This window comes from Trachurus japonicus, chromosome 3 (assembly GCF_045865225.1).
Source record: "Trachurus japonicus isolate A0001 chromosome 3, Traja_1.0".
NCBI classification, from domain to species: Eukaryota; Metazoa; Chordata; class Actinopteri; order Carangiformes; family Carangidae; genus Trachurus; species Trachurus japonicus.
Window position 1 is genome coordinate 34,391,228 of NC_140909.1, and position 20,149 is coordinate 34,411,376.

The window sequence follows — 20,149 nt, forward strand, 5'->3', positions numbered from 1 at the left end:
AGTTGTGAACAGATTACTGACAGGCTGTAGTGTGTATTGTCTGTCTATTCAAGGCTATGATCACGGTAAGCTGTATACTAAGGGAGCCATGTTAATTTCATTTAAGATAAAATGTGGAATCTAGTTCAATTATCCACAAGAATAAAAAGTGAGAAGTCAGAACAGTTTGTAAGCCCTTTTGAATAAAAACCAAATGAGACAAGTCAAACATTCTTTCTTTTTTTTATTATTTTGACTGTTTTTATTTTATTTCTGCACTCTTAACACGTGCAAATTATTATTATTTTTTTTCAGAACACCCAACCCCACCCCACCCCAAGATTATAAACAATAAACAAACAATATAAAACAATGTACACAAAAACATCATTGTTGCAGTCCCCCCAGGAATGAGCGTGGCTCCCATGTGGGCTTCCATGTACGTTTACTGTTAAAAAAAAGAAAGAAAGACATTATTTTTAAAAAATGTACATGTATTATTGTAGGTAAAGGTATGATCACCACACCATACAATTTATTGATTCTCCCCATCCTACATATCTAAGTCTTTCCCTGTTACAACCTAATCCTTTTAAAAACATTTTTTTTTCAGTCATTCACATTTGCTAAAACAATGTCATGTTGGACCAGACTCAGGCAGCAGAGAGGAGGAGGAGTCACTTTGCCTCACTGTCAGCAGCATATGATGCAGCAAATTAGCTGTTGTGTGACAATATTCTAAATACACTTTCAACTGGTGATTAAAAAAAAATTCTTTGCTGGTGTCTCAATCCACAGAAATACATGGTTAGCTTCTCAGCACTTTATTGATGTATTTTTGGTTGTAATTATTGTGATTATTTGTTCTATTGTACTCTTTTATCTAGGGAACATCCATTCGGGACATACGATGGAAATTAGCTGAACGGCTACAATCTATACGTGCATGGTGATGTTCATGAGCACTGTCCCTTCCAAATAAATAAACTTTAACATCTGTTGGGATACTAACATCTGTTTCTACAAACTGAGAGTGCTGTGATCCAAATCTACTGCAGTTCAGTCAGACATGTTTACAGTTTGGCGTTTAGGCTTCGATCTCATCACTCCATGCAGATCCCTCTTTCATAAGGTATTATGGAGTGATAAATACATATTCCCCCCCAAACAGAGCCTGCAGGTGGATGCTGGGGTGGTGGTGGCACTGAAAAAGCAGGCAGCATGGCTGACACAAGAGCAGCAATGACAAACAAGAGGAAGAGGAGGAAAACCATGATGACACTGTGGCCATGAATGAAATAATACAGTGGGAACTCGGGTAATTGGAGCAAATCTTTAAACAATTTACCCCCCTACACAATTCATATTATATACATATTACATTACATATTGTATACATGTTACCCAACTGAAACCTCAATTTTAAAACATCCTAAACCTTAACATACCACTGGATTAAGAAAAAACTTACCATGTCCCACATGGTTGCCACTCAACCAGGGCCTGGAATAAAAAATAACAACAAAAACAAATCAGTAAATCAGTACAAATTAGAGTGCACACGCTTCAGCCAATATCTGCTTCATGCCAATGCTACAGTTCTGATCCATCCAGCCATATAGATAGTGGTCACATCAGAAACATAGCCAGTTACTTAAATAACGATGAGTGAGGGCTAGATCTGTCCTGATGTTACAAATGCCTTATTTTGTCTGACTATGCAGCAAGCTCATGTGTGAAACGTCCATCAAAGGCTGTCAGACCAAAGTCTGATGATCCTAATCATAACAATAGGCTGTCAGCGGTCTGCATTGGGTCCCTGTCATCACCAAGCATTTGCCACTGGAGTGACAACTTTACCGCTGTCTGCAACAGTACAGCAGGGCTTCAGGATGTACTATACAAGTAAAAATATTTGGACTAACAACTCATGTAATACCGGAATTAATAAATCTCTGAATAAATAATTGAACATTTATTCAGCTCTGTGTCTGAGCATGGACTTTGAAATTGTATACTGGAATACTAACTGTAATTGGACAAATTATATATATATGTCAAGTACAAAACAAGCGAAAATACTGAGTTTGAGTGTTCAAAAAAACCCTGGTATGAGTCCTGGTATGTGTTGTTTTCACCAATTAGTTTGTACAAATAACTAAAAATAGGCTAAGACCGTTTGAGTTGTCTTCAACATAAACTATGTTTAAAACTAATAGGCTACTGTACAATCTTTGTCTCAAGACGTAGACAGAATCTACATGAACTGCCAAAATAACACTGTGTATCAAAACTGTAGCAGAATAAAAACTGTCTTTCAAATTTTACATGTTCATGATTCGAATGTTTCGTCTTATAGTTATGCTCTGATAAGGTTTTTAACACCAATACCAATTTCATTCCTGTAATTTAAAAAAGATGACACTGTTTATAGCCTGCTGGGAGTTTATACCAAGATTAGGTTGCTTGATGTATAGCTGTTGTCTAAGTTGTATAGATGAGCGCCAATAAATTGGTGTTTTCTCTACATTGAAAGATGATTTCAGGCTGTGAATATTCTTTCATCAAAACAGGTCAACAGACAAAACAACAGTCCTACTGAACATGAAAGAATATGATGAGAGCATTGACTTACCTTTTGACCTCTCTTTTTAATGACTCTGGAGTACAGGAAGACCCCTGAGAGGTCCCTCTCCCTGCACTCCAGGCAGTTGCTGAGCCCCATAGCCTCTTCAGCCGCTCTGGCTTCTGACTCCCTCTCCGATATCGGAATTAATGTCAGAATTACTTCTGAATCATCTGCAAAGTTAATCATAGAATGTTAAGATTTCATAATCAATATTAAAAGTAAACCTGTTGGTACAAATTTGTCTCTTGTTAAAACATATCATACAACATTTATACGTTAAAGGGACATTGTGTAAGAATTACTCCCATCTAGTGTTGTAGTTGTATGTAGGAAAGCAACTCAGTCAGTTTCTATATGCTGCTACATTCACATGAAATCAGGCCGGCAGGCAGACGACAACCGCTGCACGTAATGACATCTGGTTTGTTACCAAAGGCCGTCTTCTGGCCTCCACCTGAATGCACAAATCGTTGTAACACTCCATTCCTCCTCACTGCACTGACTTTTCACAGACCCCACCTCACTACTTTTAATGTATTACTGTTATATGACTGTGTTGATGTTGCCATTACTGTAATTTTGCCTTGTTGTTACCATTACTACTACTACCAGTACTATTATTATTATCATTACTATTATTATAATAACTAACATAGACAAAATAGCAATATGAACTAGAAAATTTCCTCTCGGGAAATTTTGAATGGGCCACGGGAGCTACTGCGGGTTGTGCCATCTCTGTCAACATGGGAATCAAACCCATGATCTTAAGGTCAAGACAGAGCTGATCAGACAGACACATGATCATCTTTCTATAAGCACTGATATGGAGGAGCTGTAATCACATTAGGTTAACTGTGTGTGTGTGTGTGTGTGTGTGTGTGTGACTGTAATCACATGAAGCTGGCTCTAGAGTCTGTGTGTGACTGACTTGACACATAGTTAGTTAGTAGCTGCATCCTGTGTCAGTCTGATTTAGCTGTGTCTGTGTTTATAAACATTTAAACGAGCGCCAGGTGGATTGTTTATGAAGTTAACGAGCTCTGGCCTGAGGATCAAAGAGGTTACCACGGCGATAGGGGCCCCCGCAGGCTGAGGCAGACAGAAACGTGGAGAAAAAGAGCCATTTTCTGCCTCTAAACCGGTCTCACAATTAGGCTTAGCATGACAAAACGGTAACTCCTATCAGAACAAAACACAGATCAACGTTGCTCTAAGGACTTACTGAAAATTTCGGTACGATTTGGTGTTTCTACAGTAAATATTTTGGCGACGCTGGCAGTTTTAAAACATCAGGCCGTTCTGCTCCTCTCAGAAAATATTTGTATTGGACTCAATGAGGAGCAGAGACAGACGTGGCCGCACTCAGAGGCTGATTCTGTAAGTTCTGTAAGTCTCTCTGATATTTTGAGCACATGACATGAGAGATAACAAGTTTGTCTTACAAATTCTGAAAAAATTATGTCTGTAGAGTGTAAATTGTGGCCGTGCTCACAGTTTATCCAGAAAAAATACAGAATGTTTCTTCACTCTCTCCCACTCTAACCGATGATGTCACGCACTCTGACACGAACATTCTATGCAATACACACCCATTATAAACTCATAATTTCTCCAAAAATGATCATGGTCATTGATCAGGGATTGATCAAAAACTATATGACCTATCAAAACGTGGAGTAATGCGACAATACACAAGACTTGTGTCTACTGTTTAAAGTTTAAATGGAGTCTCTAGGTGAAAGTATGCCTGAGCAGTAGACGTTTGTTAAACTCCAATGATTGGTCTTTTTCGCTCTTTTTTTTTCGCCCGTCCCATTGACTTACATGCAAAAATTTTGCGCAGTTTTTCGCGACTTGCGTCGCGAAAAATTTGTACACTGTTGAGAAACGTAATAGCACACCGATCCCGATCAAGCCGCACGTTCTGATATATAATATGTCCTGCAACTCTTCGAGTTGCAGGACTAGTAGCGAACCGAAAGTCGGCCGGAAGTGGAAAAATAATAACTAGAAAATTTCCTCTCGGGAAATTTTGAATGGGCCACGGGAGCTACTGCGGGTTGTGCCATCTCTGTCAACATGGGAATCAAACCCACGATCTTAAGGTCAAGACAGAGCTGATCAGACAGACACATGATCATCTTTCTATAAGCACTGATATGGAGGAGCTGTAACCACATTAGGTTACCTGTGTGTGTGTGTGTGTGTGTGTGTGTGTGTGTGTGTGTGTGTGTGTGTGTGTGTGTGTGACTGTAATCACATGAAGCTGGCTCTAGAGTCTGTGTGTGTGTGTGTGTGACTGACTTGTCACATAGTTAGTTAGTAGCTGCATCCTGTGTCAGTCTGATTTAGCTGTGTCTGTGTTTATAAACATTTAAACGAGCGCCAGGTGGATTGTTTATGAAGTTAACGAGCCCTGGCCTGAGGATCAAAGAGGTTACCACGGCGATAGGGGCCCCCGCAGGCTGAGACAGACAGAAACGTGGAGAAAAACAGCCATTTTCTGCCTCTAAACCGGCCTCACAATTAGGCTTAGCATGACAAAACGGTAACTCCTATCAGAACAAAACACAGATCAACGTTGCTCTAAGGACTTACTGAAAATTTCGGTACGATTTGGTGTTTCTACAGTAAATATTTTGGCGACGCTGGCAGTTTTAAAACATCAGGCCGTTCTGCTCCTCTCAGAAAATATTTGTATTGGACTCAATGAGGAGCAGGGACAGACGTGGCCGCACTCAGAGGCTGATTCTGTAAGTTCTGTAAGTCTCTCTGATATTTTGAGCACATGACATGAGAGATAACAAGTTTGTCTTACAAATTCTGAAAAAATTATGTCTGTAGAGTGTAAATTGTGGCCGTGCTCACAGTTTATCCAGAAAAAATACAGAATGTTTCTTCACTCTCTCCCACTCTAACCGATGATGTCACGCACTCTGACACGAACATTCCATGCAATACACACCCATTATAAACTCATAATTTCTCCAAAAATGATCATGGTCATTGATCAGGGATTGATCAAAAACTATATGACCTATCAAAACGTGGAGTAATACGACAATACACAAGACTTGTGTCTACTGTTTAAAGTTTAAATGGAGTCTCTAGGTGAAAGTATGCCTGAGCAGTAGACTTTTGTTAAACTCCAATGATTGGTCTTTTTCGGTCTTTTTTTTCCGCCCGTCCCATTGACTTACATGCAAAATTTTTGCGCAGTTTTTCGCGACTACGTCGCGAAAAATTCGTAAACTGTTGAGAAAAGTAATAGCACAGCGATCCCGATCAAGACGCACGTTTTGATATATAATATGTCCTGCAACTCTTCGAGTTGCAGGACTAGTAGCGCATCGAAATCTGGCCGGAAGTGGAAAAATAATAATAACTAGAAAAAGATAGCATTTCCTGCAGAAAATGCGTGTGAATGCTGAAAGCAGCTGAACGCTGTTGCTGAAGCAATGCTGAATGAGCTGAAGAAATTGTTGAATCAATGCTAAATTAGTTGACGAAACTGCTAAAGCAATGTTGAAAAGACTAATGCTAGAGTAGAGTAGAGTAGAGAGTAGAGGAATACTTTATTCATCCCTAGGAGGGAAAAAGCTGAAACATATAACTTGTAGTGTGAGATGAATGCCTTTTTAAAGGTAAAAAGCAGTAGAAATGCTAAAGGGAGAAGAAAACATTGAAATTCTGCATGTTTAAATGTAATGGTTAAATAGTTGAAATCTGCAGCTAACCTGACAGGAAGGACAACTGATGAACCAGCACTAACATAGCCGAAGCAATGGCTGAGAATATATTTAAAAGTAGAAGATGTGAGACTTTGTATGAAATGGCTGGAAATTACTTGAATTGTCAAAGAAGAGTTTGAAATATTCCTGAATTAGGAAAAAAGTTAATGCCTACTGAAATACATTGTAAACTGACAGCAGAAGAACATTGTTGAAGAATATAGATGGAGCATTAGCTGAGGAGTAGAACATGTAAACAGCGGGTTTAATGGTGTGAAATGGTTGAGAAGAGCCTCAGTAGTTTAGGATACGTGTAAAACAATGTGTTCAACATGACCAAAATGGGGAAATGTGTATTTTCAGTTTAAATAGCTAAAGAACAAAATTAACAGCAACGAGTCCATTAACTACAACAGGAAGATAGAGAGGTACATACAAAACAGTCAGACAACTGTAGGAAAAGTGTGTGCGTGTGCGTGCGTGTGTGTGTGTGTGTGTGTGTGTGTGTGTGAAAGAGAGAGTGAGAAAGATATACAAAAAGTTCTGAACTGACAACTGTATGAAATGTGTGTGTGTGTTGGACGTGTGTGTGTGTTTGTGCATGGTTAGTGTGTGTCCATTTGTGTGTGTGTTTGTTGTGTGTGCGTGTGTGTGTGTGTGTGTGTGTAATTGTGTAAATTGTGTATGTGTTTGGTAAGTGGTTGTATGTTTGTTGTGTGTGTGTGTGTGTGTGGTAGTTAGTGTGTGTCCATTTGTGTGTGTGTGTTGGATTTGTGTGTGTGTCCATTTGTGTGTGTGTGTAGTAGTTAGTGTGTGTCCATTTGTGTGTGTGTGTTGGATGTGTATGCATGGTGAGTGTGTACATTTGTGTGTGTGTGTGTGTGTGTGTGTGTGTATGGTGAGTGTGTGTCCATTTGTGTGTGTGTGTGTGTGTGTGTGTGTGTGTGTGTGTGTGTTGGATATGTGTGTATGGTCAGTGTGTGTCCATTTGTGTCGGTGTGTTGGATATGTGTGTATGGTCAGTGTGTGTGTGTGTGTGTGTGTGTGTGTGTGTGTGTTGGATATGTGTGTATGGTCAGTGTGTGTCCATTTGTGTGTGTGACTGACAGACAGTCAAATAGAGAGAATGTGTGTGCGTTGCCATGGTGACGTTGCCATGGTGAGGTTACCATGGTGAGGTTGCCATGTTGAGGTTACCATGTAACTGGTGGCTGGTGGCTTTAAGGCATGGTGGCAGCTTTAACCATAGGCTTTAACTGCTCTGTGACACCCTCAAACAGATCTAATGTACGACAAATCTGTACTTAGTACGAGCAAAAGGTTTACATTTTCCGAACCATAAGACCTTGCTGAACGCGTCCATGTCACTTTGGTGTTTCTAGAGTAAAAATTGTTGATTGGGTCGCAGGTTGGAAACTTTGGGACGTTTAGAAAATCAGCTCCTACTTTTGAATGGGAGTCAATGAGAGGAGAGAGGGAACTGGCCGCACTCAGAGGCTCCGAGTTTAAATTGTGTAAGTCTCTCTGGTTTTTTGAGCACATGAAGTGATCGAGGATGAGCTTGTCTACAAGCATGCCCGAAATTATGTGTGTAGAGTGTAATCTGTGGCCGTACTGACAGGATAGAGAGAAAAATGTGAGAGGATTTTTAGACCCTCTGTCACTCTGCCAACTGCCAACGTCCGAACATTCCGTCCCATTGACTTTCATGTTAAATCTGAATTTTGTCAGAAATTTTAATGATTTTAAAACTATACATATATCTGAAACTGTTGAAGATATCAATAAGCTGAGATATAGCTGAATAGTTGAAAGGTTTGTGAACAGTTTAAAAGTTGAATGAAGTCTGTAGCTGAAAGTATGCTGAAGCTATTAGAGGCTGAATGAAGCAGAAGATTTGAAGAGTTTGAAGACTGTTTCAATGTATTTCCTATGAGAGAAAAATTGCAGAAAAAGTTAAATATTTTAAAAAGTATAAATAGTTGAAAAGATAAAAATCATAGCCTAAATGTCCTGAAAAAGCCGCACGTTTTGATATATGAATTGTTAAAATGCCACAAAGTATGAAGGACTAGTTAAACAGCGAAAAACGGCAGAAGAACCCAGAATAATAAGAATAAAGATTTGAATAACAATACTGTGAATGCTTCCAGCATTCACACTAACTAGAAACAGCATTTCCTAACGGAACATGCGTGTGAATGCTGAAACCCAATGCTGAACCATGCTGAATTAGCAGAATAAATTGACAAAGACATGCGGAATGGCATACAAGAAACATGTCCATGGAAGGAATTGAACCCACAACTCCATGAGTGGTAACCTAACACACTAACCATACGGCCACAGAGAACCTGAGTTACAATGAGCTTTATACTATGAGGAATCAAAGACTGTCCAATGACAGCTGAATAATTGGAATCAAAACTCAAGCAATGATGTGAAATGCCTGAGGCAGGAATCGAACCCATGACCTTATGATCATAAAGCCTTCACTCTGCCACTCGGCTACAGAGAGCACACTGCTTTCAAGACTGTTGTCATTCATTGTAATGTGATGATGTGCTGCAAACTGGTATGAGTAATCAAGCAGATAACAAACACCTGTAACCAATTGAAGGCGGGGGAGGAGAGCAGAATTCAACATAACATAAGAAGAATTCTTCCCTTGGATTCGAACCAGTGACCTTAGGGATGGCAAACAGCCACCCTAACCCCTACACTACAGTGGTGTTGTGCAAAAGAGGTTGAGACTTTGATGAATGTGAGATTTTTCAATGATGCTTAAAAAAAAAGTAAGGAAAGTGCAGAAATTAGCCACACCAAGCAAGAAGAGGACTTTTTTGTGACCTGTGACTATTTTTTGGTGAATTAAAATGAATTAAAAAGCACTTAACAGCAAGTTACAAAGTTGAGCTCCTTCTCCTGCTGCAGAGCAGAGAGCTCCCTGGCTGCATTTAAAAAATATTTTAAATTATTATCTAAGAATGGAAGAATGAAGAATGGAATGGAATTGTTTGTTTGTGTATGCGTGCATGTGTGACTGTGTGTGAGTGTCTGTGTGTGTCTGTGTGTGTCTGTGTGTGAGTGTGATACCTGTGTTTGTGCGTGGACATCCTCTGTCAGTCTGGTTTATCATGTGTGTGTGTGGGGCTGTGTTTAAAAACATCTTAACGAGCGGCCAGGCTGCACCTGACCTGTTCTATAAATAGACTTTGATAACGAGCTGGCCGCTACAGCTGGACCAACTGCACACAGAGCAGAGCAGAGCAGAGCAGAGAGATTTGAGCTCTGAGCAGCTTCTGAAAACAGCCCAGAAAAAGAGAACCGTACCTCTGATCAGAATGTGGCCATGTGACTACTGGGGCAAGGAGACCTTCCTGAGCACATTGATGTGCATTAAATGTTTGTAGGGCAAAAACTTTTCTCAGGGTCGCAAGGTAGAAAAGGGGGGCATTTCTGTTTTTCTAAAAAAATCAGCCCCTACTTTTATATTGAAGTGGATGAGCCACTGGAGCGGGTCTAGCTGGACAATTAGGCTCATAGAGACAATTCTGTAAGTGTGTCTGCTGTTTTGAGCACATCAGATGAGACACGACAAGTGTGGCTACAAACCAGTGAGGAAATCATGTGTCTAGAGTTTAATTTGTGGCCGTGCTGGCAATTTATCCAGAAAAAATCCTGAATGTTTTTTCGATCCCTCTCACTCTAACGATGATGTCACTCACTCTGACCCAACCCCATACACACTCATTGAAAAGTGTGAAATTTGTCAGAAATCCTCATGTGCTTTTAAAGGATTTATCTCAAAAACGGTACAAGCTATGAAAAAGTTGTAAATACAGGATGAATACATTAGAAGTTTGTCTACAGCTCAGGATTTGAATGAAGTCTCTAGCTGAAAGTATGTGGACGCTTTAAAGGCTGAAAGAAGTAAGAAGATTTGAAGAGTTTCAAGACTGTTCCAATGCATTCTCTATGGGGGAAAAAAAATCAGAAATAGTTGAATATTGCAAAAAGTATGAATAGTTGAAAAGAGAAAAGACATAGCACACCTGTCCCGAAAAGGCTGAACATTTTGATATTTGAATTGTTGAAATAGCACAAAGTATGAAGGACTAGTTACATGACGAAGAAAGGCAGAAAATGGCCGAACCGAATAACAATAGTGTGAATGCTTCCAGCATTCACACTAACTAGAAAAAGATAGCATTTCCTGCAGAAAATGCGTGTGAATGCTGAAAGCAGCTGAACGCTGTTGCTGAAGCAATGCTGAATGAGCTGAAGAAATTGTTGAATCAATGCTAAATTAGTTGACGAAACTGCTAAAGCAATGTTGAAAAGACTAATGCTAGAGTAGAGTAGAGTAGAGAGTAGAGGAATACTTTATTCATCCCTAGGAGGGAAAAAGCTGAAACATATAACTTGTAGTGTGAGATGAATGCCTTTTTAAAGGTAAAAAGCAGTAGAAATGCTAAAGGGAGAAGAAAACATTGAAATTCTGCATGTTTAAATGTAATGGTTAAATAGTTGAAATCTGTAGCTAACCTGACAGGAAGGACAACTGATGAACCAGCACTAACATAGCTGAAGCAATGGCTGAGAATATATTTAAAAGTAGAAGATGTGAGACTTTGTATGAAATGGCTGGAAATTACTTGAATTGTCAAAGAAGAGTTTGAAAAATTCCTGAATTAGGAAAAAAGTTAATGCCTACTGAAATACATTGTAAACTGACAGCAGAAGAACATTGTTGAAGAATATAGATCATTAGCATTAGCTGAGGAGTAGAACATGTAAACAGCGGGTTTAATGGTGTGAAATGGTTGAGAAGAGCCTCAGTAGTTTAGGATACGTGTAAAACAATGTGTTCAACATGACCAAAATGGGGAAATGTGTATTTTCAGTTTAAATAGCTAAAGAACAAAATTAACAGCAACGAGTCCATTAACTACAACAGGAAGATAGAGAGGTACATACAAAACAGTCAGACAACTGTAGGAAAAGTGTGTGTGTGTGTGTGTGTGTGTGGTAGTTAGTGTGTGTCCATTTGTGTGTGTGTGTTGGATTTGTGTGCATGGTGAGTGTGTGTGTCCATTTGTGTGTGTGTGTGTGTTGGATGTGTGTGTGTGGTAGTTAGTGTGTGTGTGTGTGTGTGTGTGTGTGTGTGTGTGTGTGTGTGTGTGTGTGTGTGTGTGTGACACTGACAGACTGAGAGAGAATGTGTGTGATAGATATATGAATTGTTGAAATAGCACAAAGTATGAAGGAGGAGTTAGATCCTGAAAAAGAGCGGAAGAAGTAAGAATAATAATAAGATAGATAGATAGATAGATAGATAGATAGATAGATAGATAGATAGATAGATAGATAGATAGATAGATAGATAGATAGATAGATAGATATAGAGAGAAGGAGAGAGGGAGAGAGAGGGAGGGAGAGATGGAGGGAAGGATAGAGAGAGGGAGGAAGGGAGGGAGAGAGGGAAGGAGGGAGACAGAAGAGAGAGAGGGAAGGATACAGAGAGGGAGGAAGGGAGGGAGAGAGGGAAGGAGGGAGACAGAAGAGAGAGAGGGAGGAAGGGAGGGAGAGAGGGAAGGAGGGAGAGAGGGAAGGATAGAGAGAGGGAGGAAGGGAGGGAGAGAGGGAAGGATAGAGAGAGGGAGGAAGGGAGGGAGAGAGGGAAGGAGGGAGACAGAAGAGAGAGAGGGAAGGATAGAGAGAGGGAGGAAGGGAGGGAGAGAGGGAAGGATAGAGAGAGGGAGGAAGGGAGGGATTATAATTATTATCATTTAGAAGTATATAGTATGAATAATATCATTTCAGACAGACAGACAGACCCAGAGAGAACAAGAGAGAGAGACAAATAGAGAGGGTGACACAGAGAGAGAGAAAGAGAGAGAGAGAGAGAGATAGATAGATAGATAGATAGATAGATAGATAGATAGACAGACAGACAGACAGACAGACAGACAGACAGACAGACAGACAGACGGACAAAGAGAGAGAGACAGATAGAGAGGGTGACACACACCCACAGATAGATAGATAGATAGATAGATAGATAGATAGATAGATAGATAGATAGATAGATAGATAGATAGATAGATAGATAGATAGATAGATAGATAGAGAGAGAGACAGACAGACAGACAGACAGACAGACAGACAGACAGACAGACAGACAGACAGACAGACAGACAGACAGACAGACAGACAGACAGACAGACAGACAGACAGACCATGCCACAGCATGGTGGCAGCTTTAACCATAGGCTTTAACTGCTCTGTGACACCCTCAAACAGATCTAATGTACGACAAATCTGTACTTAGTACGAGCAAAAGGTTTACATTTTCCGAACCATAAGACCTTGCTGAACGCGTCCATGTCACTTTGGTGTTTCTAGAGTAAAAATTGTTGATTGGGTCGCAGGTTGGAAACTTTGGGACGTTTAGAAAATCAGCGCCAACTTTTGAATGGGAGTCAATGAGAGGAGAGAGGGAATTGGCTGCACTCGGAGGCTCCCAGTTTAAATTGTGTTTGTCTCTCTGGTTTTTTGAGCACATGAAGAGATCAAGGATGAGCTTGTCTACAAGCATGCCCGAAATTATGTGTGTAGAGTGTAATCTGTGGCCGTGCTGACAGGATAGAGAGAAAAATGTGAGAGGATTTTTAGACCCTCTGTCACTCTACCAACTGCCAACGTCCGAACATTCCGTCCCATTGACTTTCATGTTAAATCTGAATTTTGTCAGAAATTTTAATGATTTTAAAACTATACATATATCTGAAACTGTTGAAGATATCAATAAGCTGAGATATAGCTGAATAGTTGAAAGGTTTGTGAACAGTTTAAAAGTTGAATGAAGTCTGTAGCTGAAAGTATGCTGAAGCTATTAGAGGCTGAATGAAGCAGAAGATTTGAAGAGTTTGAAGACTGTTTCAATTCATTTCCTATGAGAGAAAAATTGCAGAAAAAGTTAAATATTTTAAAAAGTATAAATAGTTGAAAAGAGAAAAGTCATAGCAACATTGTCCTGAGAAAGCTGCACGTTTTGATATATGAATTGTTGAAATAGCACAAAGTATGAAGGAGCAGAAAACTGCTGAAAAGGGTGGAAGAAGTAAGAATAATAATAATAATAATAAGTATAAAGATTTGAATAACAATAGTGTGAATGCTTGCAGCATTCACACTAACTAGGAAAAAATCCACACAATAACAGTAGTGCCCGGGCTTCGCCCGGGCACTGGTCCCTGCAGCTATTTCATAGCTGTTGGGACCAGTGCCCGGTGCGATTGCCCGTGGCCCTAATAATAAAAACTAGGAAAAAATCCACACAATAACAGTAGTGCCCGGGCTTCGCCCGGGCACTGGTCCCTGCAGCTATTTCATAGCTGTTGGGACCAGTGCCCGGTGCGATTGCCCGTGGCCCTAACAATGCCATCACTAGTTATAGGTCGATATGTATATGTGTGTATGGATGTATGTGTACATATATATGTATGTATATGTGTATGCATGTGTATATATATATATATATATGCGTGTGTGTGTATATATGTGAGCGTGTATGCATATATATTTAATAGTATTATTACTTACATTATTATATAAACCTTTAGTTATTCATAGCAGTGAAAGTGATTGAACTATATCCTTAGACCTACCTTATAACACAGCTCAACTAGATATTATTCCTAGGACCTTCTACGCACTTTTGATGACTGTAAGCACTTTATCATGACACGGTTGCACTTTTGTACTGTCTGAATCTGTATTATTTATCTATTGTACTGCTGCTATTTTTATAACATGCCTTTGTTTTTATTTATTGTAATTTGTGTGTACCAGGGAACATCTATGTATGGGACAGCGGATGTAAATTAGCCTGTGGCTACAATCCGGCGTGCTTACGATTGTTTCGTTCATGAACTCGCATTGTCCCATTTTAAAAAATAAATTGAAATTGAAATTGAATAATTTCCCCCCAAGACGGGGTCTCCGCTGACTACGGTCATGCTGCCACTGAACAACATGGCAGCCAGCACCAAGCTCGCCAGCTCGCACTATGTACTGTATGTAGAAATGATATGAATGGCTAATTCATAGTCCATACTGGAACACTTCACTTTGTTGATGAGGGAATTACTGATTAATGAAAAACATTGAACAGCTGGTCCTCTGGTGTGGTCAGAACAACCTGGAGCTGAACTCGTTCAAAACTGTGGAGATGAAAGTGGATTTTAGGAGGAGCCCCCCAACACTGCCCCCCATCACTGTACTCAACAAGACTGTGGCTACTGTGGATGCTTTCAGGTTCTTGGGAACCACTATCTCCAAGGAACTGAAGTGAACATCAAACAGAGAGAGCATATTAATAACAATAATACTTAATAATAATAATTTTGATTTATATAGCGCCTTTCAAGACACTCAAGGATGCTTAACAATAACACAAGAAACAACAAATTAGCAGGTGAAGGCCTGAGAGGACAAGCGCCTTTTCAACAGGAATTTAGTGGAGACCAGCGTTTGTGCTTGGTGGAGATGTTGTAGGAGCAAGTTCCACAGAGTGGGAGCTGCCACACTGAAGGCCCTGCTCCTGATGTTGCATCTGCTTGTGCGAGGGATGGTGAGGGGACGCAGGTTGGCAATCATCATCATCAAAAAGGCCCAGCCCAGGATATACTTCCCGCACCAGCTCAGGAAGTTCAACCTGCCTCAGGAGCTGCTGATCCAGTTCTACTCTGCAGTCATCCAGTCAGTACTCTGCACTTCCCTGATTGTCTGGTTTGGTTCAGCCACCAAACAGGACAAATACAGACTAAGAATCAGGACTGCAGAGAGAATCCATAGTGCTTAACTGCCCTCCATCCAGGACTTATACAGCTCCAGAGTCAAGAAACAGGCAGCAAATATCACCGCCGACCCATCACACCCCGGACACAACCAGTTCATACTTCTCCCCTCTGGTAGATGCTACACAACTCTGTATGCAAACACAACAAGACACAAACCACAAGACACAACAGTTTCTTCCCACAGGCCGTCACTCTGTTGACTCTGTTGATTCGACGATTCGATTCGGAGAGGTCTGATTCGACTATGAACCTCATATGCTGACATCTAACGTTGTCAGCATGTAGGTTACATATGGAGGATGCAGACTTTGACCGGGTTGCATTCAAGATCCTGCTTTCAACCACAGAAGGTGGAAAACTCGAGCTGTAATTGTTTTTCCGATCATTCAGCTGTGTTTACCGTTTCATGTGTCGTAGTTCTGATGTTCAGACAGATTAATTAGTTATCTAACACCTTGTAACTTTGTTTTGAAAGGTGCTCTACAAATAAATTATTATTATTATTATTATTATTATTATTATTATTATTATTATTATTATTAACACATCCTAAAGTTTGACATGTCAAGAGTTTGTCAGAAGAGGAGCTCGTTTTTTGCGACTTCCGAGTTGTCATGAACGCACCATTACGCACCATTATCCCTCTGCAGCCTGTCTGTCTCTCTGCCGCTGCTGGTGTCGCGGTCACAGTGTGTATATTGATTAAGCTGAAGGGCCCTATTTTGCTGGCGCAACTCAGGGGGGCGCAGCGAAGCGAGCCCTGACGCAGCTGGCGAAGTGGTATTTTCCTCCAGTGCAACAAGGTGCGCAGCGGATTCGGTAAATAGGCAGACTGCTGTGCGCTGAGATGGGAGTGGTCGCGCAGCAGGGGGAGGTGTCGACAGATTCGCCGTGGCGCAGTGACAATTTGTTGCCGATAGACCGCGCGGAGAGTGCGCCGAAAGCTCGTCAGCTCCAACCTGGTCTAATGTCAGCGCAAGGCGCAGCGCAGCCAGTGCAGTGGCAATTTGACTGCCCAGCGCGCAGTGCAGACACGTCACCAAGACCTCACAGGCAGATTTCCACACTTCCAGGCACATTTAAATGCAATTAATAATAATAATAATAATAATAATAATAATCATCACAATAACCCCTATTTATTGTATCTGAATCAGCACATACACCTATATCTATATAGATTGTCCCGTCACACTGATGGCAGATCAAAGGCTTGCGTAATGGAAACTCATCCTGACTGAATTAACACAGATGAAACCAGGGAGGGACTGAGACAGCCGTGGATGTCCCAAGAGCAGGTGTTGACACTACACACTGTGCCGTTGCAGATGATCAGCTATTTATTTATTTACTTATTGATTTATTAGGGGCCAGCGCCGCATCGTCACGCGACCATAACAAATAAAACTGAAAATAAACTATCATCTCTCACAGCAAACCACAATCAGCCTCGGCATCATAGTGAGCAGATATTAACATCTCCCCTCTCAGGTAAATTCTAAAGAAAAAAGAAAAAGAGAGACGCTCCGTGATGCTTCCGTTACGCACAGCTGTTTGTTATGTTGTGATCTGTGCACACGTGTTTAAATATAGGTTACTAAATATGAGTGTCTTTATTAATGGAAAAGGGGTGTGTGTGTTTTGTTTTTTGTTTTTTTTTTACTGGGCAACAGCTCTCAATCTGTCAGAGCAAACATCATAACCTCCTCCCTCCCAGACTACTTTTGCATCATCAGCCCGTGAGGTCTGTTCGCGCGACCGGACACTGCCAGCTTGGACCGGACCAGAGCATCAGTTTCCTCCCGTCTCACTTGCTCTGACGGATTGAGAGCTGTTGCCCAGTAAAAAAAAACAAAAAACAAAACACACACACCCCTTTTCCATTAATAAAGACACTCATATTTAGTAACCTATATTTAAACACGTGTGCACAGATCACAACATAAACAAACAGCTGTGCGTAACGGAAGCATCGCGGAGCGTCTCTCTTTTTCTTTTTTCTTTAGAATTTACCTGAGATGGAGATGTGAATATCTGCTCACTATGATGCCAGGCTGATTGTGGTTTGCTGTGAGAGATGATAGTTTATTTGTTTTCAGTTTTATTTGTTATGGTCGCGTGACGATGCGGCTCAATAAATCAATAAGTAAATACATAAATATAGCAGATAATCGTGTAGTGTCAACACAGCAGTAATCCATCCTCATCTTTCATCTGTGCAGCCTTTGATCTGTCATCAGTGTGACGGGACAATCGATATAGATGTGCTGAATGTCTATGCTGTAATCTGTAGGTGCTGATTCAAATCTTCTCTTCCACGGTGAAATCAAACGTCCGCCTTGCGTGCGCGGCGGATTTAAAGGCGAGGAGAGGAGCTCATTTGATTGGTGAAGATCTGACTCGGCTGTGTCAAACCCACTCCACGCCTTCTCTCCTCCCTCTATGCCATTTGCGCCGGTGGGAGGGAAGTAGGCGGGATGCGCTCCGCTGCGTCTCGAAGGAAAATCGCAATCTGCTCCTGACCACTCCCCATTGGCGAAGCGAAGGCGAGGCGCAGGCCTTATCCGCTGCACCTGCGCTAGTTTACGAAAGTAGAGCCCGAAAACACACAACGTAATGTACGGATTGTTGAGTCCTTCTGACCTCAGTTTGTTTTGATATTAGCCTACATGTTTTACCCATGGATGTATTGGTTTTACCCGGTTTATCTGTGAAAGGGGAAAAAGTCGCAAATAAGATCTTGCTGCTATCTAAAATAAATAAATAAATAAAGGTCCGACTATTAGTCGACTACAGCAAAATCTGACGAATCAGATTCGACTATGAAAATCCTTAGTCGAAAACAGCCCTAATATATATACTGTATATCTGCACTACCAAATGTCCACCTTAACCCACCTGCCACTTTACTTATCTATCTGTACTTGTACGTGTTCTCTGTTGCATTGTATTACTGCTCAGTTGTTGCTCTCCTCATTCTGTATGTATTTTTATATATATACATATACACATATACACATATTTGTACAAGTGAGTTCATAAACCAGAGTCAAATTCCTTGTCTGCACATGGCAAGTACATCTGATTTTGATTGTGAAATAATCTATTTTCATGCATGGACAACAACAAGGACACCTACACACTGTCCCTTTAGAGGTTGAAATTACATGAATGCTTGAGTGTGTTTGTTTTAAACTGCCATCATGCCTAAAAGAAAATCAATTCAATACCTCCCTGGACTGGTTCTTGGGAGGGTCCAGGGCTGGAGCTGGGCTCCAAAGAGGCAGGGCCTGAGGTGGAGGGCTGCGGAGAGGCCAAGGTCAAGGCCTCCCTGGACTCGTTGCACCATACTATGAAAAGGATGCATTAAAAGAGTATTGTTGTGAAACACATAGTTTTAAACAAAAAAAATCTATTTTCATGACAACAAGGAAAGCTACATACTCAGGGTCCCCACTCTTTAAATAATTAGAAAGAATTAGAAGACTAGAAATAATTTTCCATGGCTTTTCCAGGACATTTTCCATAGCTACAGTCTGAACAACATGTTATTAGGTCATACACTAACACATCCCCCGTCCTATTCATGCTTTTAAGAAGTGTTCTTTTCAACAGTTGGACCTTATTTTGTGTACATTTGTTTCTTTTCTATGTTTATTCCTCTCTCACCCCCAGAAGTCTGATTTAAAGGAATAGTTCAACATTTGGCTCATTGTCATAATCACTATAGTCGCAGCAGTAGGTTTGTTACCTTTAATTGTCTGTGCAAGCTATTTTTAGAAAGGTGGAGCAGAGCCGTGAGCTGCTCAGAGCTACGTTGCATCAAACTCATCAAATACATAATCCAACACCTCAAAAATGCTCTGGTGGACAAGTTGTGACCTGCACATTCACCACGCTATGAGATAATAACACAACGTTACCACACAGAGTTGCTTTAGAGGGAAATTCTTTCAAAATGCTGATGTACGTCTCTTATAGGCTTAGAAATTTTGTCAAATTCACCATACAACAACGCAAAAACACATTGTTTTTTTTAACCAGGCCCACAACAGCTCTGTGCTGCTTCTGAATCCATCACTCATGTTCATGGTCCAACACTGGTAACATTCATCAACAAAAAGTCTCTATTTTTCTCTCTTCTTTGGAAAACAAATCCTTAGCAGGTATGAAAAACTCAAATAGAGCTCTGGTAGCTGATGTGATTAATAATTCTCCAGGACAACTCAAGTTTTTCAAGGACATTTGATTAGTCTCTCATTTTCCATGTGTTTTCCATGACTGGAAAATTGGTCAGCCATTTTCCAGGTTTTCAATGCTTTCCAGGACAAGTGATAACCCTGACAATGTCCCCTTAGAGGTTGAAATTACATGAATGCTTGAGTGTGTTTGTTTTAAACTGCCATCATGCCTAAAAGAAAATCAATTCAATACCTCTCTGGACTGGTTCTTGGGAGGGTCCAGGGCTGGAGCTGGGCTCCAAAGAGGCAGGGCCTGAGGTGGAGGGCTGCGGAGAGGCCAAGGTCAAGGCCTCCCTGGACTCGTTGCACCATACTATGAAAAGGATGTGTTAAAAGAGTATTGTTGTGAAACACATAGTTTTAAACAAAAAATCTACTTTCATTTCACAACAAGGAAAGCTACATACTGTCTCTTTAGAGGTTGAAAATACATGAATATGTGTGGCAAGGTGAAGAGGGCCCGGGCGGGGATTGAACCCACACCTCCCGGTTAAGAGTCATACACGCTTGCCAGTCAGCCAAAGGGACATCCCCTTGGCCAAGTAGCCAGGGCACATGATCAACTGGAGGCATAGTGACAGGGACCTCAACTGTCACATATGCTTGAGTGTGTTTGTTTTAAACTGTCATCATTCTTAAAAGAAAATCATTTCAATACCTCCCTGGGCTGGTTCCTGGGAGGGTCCAGGGCTGGAGCTG

At 40.8% G+C, this 20,149-nt stretch overlaps 2 long non-coding RNA genes across 2 annotated transcripts; both read right to left on the reverse strand.

Moving 5' to 3' along the window:
• Positions 1–375: 375 nt before the first annotated feature.
• Positions 376–19,992, reverse strand: LOC146990272 (uncharacterized). Its single transcript, XR_015035654.1, has 5 exons — positions 19,644–19,992; positions 18,440–18,559; positions 2,615–2,778; positions 1,451–1,482; positions 376–427 (listed from the first exon to the last, which is right to left on the reverse strand). It is a non-coding gene; the product is annotated as an uncharacterized LOC146990272 (long non-coding RNA).
• LOC146990273 (uncharacterized) lies at positions 15,474–18,148 on the reverse strand. The gene is made up of 3 exons (XR_015035653.1): positions 17,818–18,148; positions 15,756–15,926; positions 15,474–15,663 (listed from the first exon to the last, which is right to left on the reverse strand). It is a non-coding gene; the product is annotated as an uncharacterized LOC146990273 (long non-coding RNA).
• Positions 19,993–20,149: the final 157 nt, after the last annotated feature.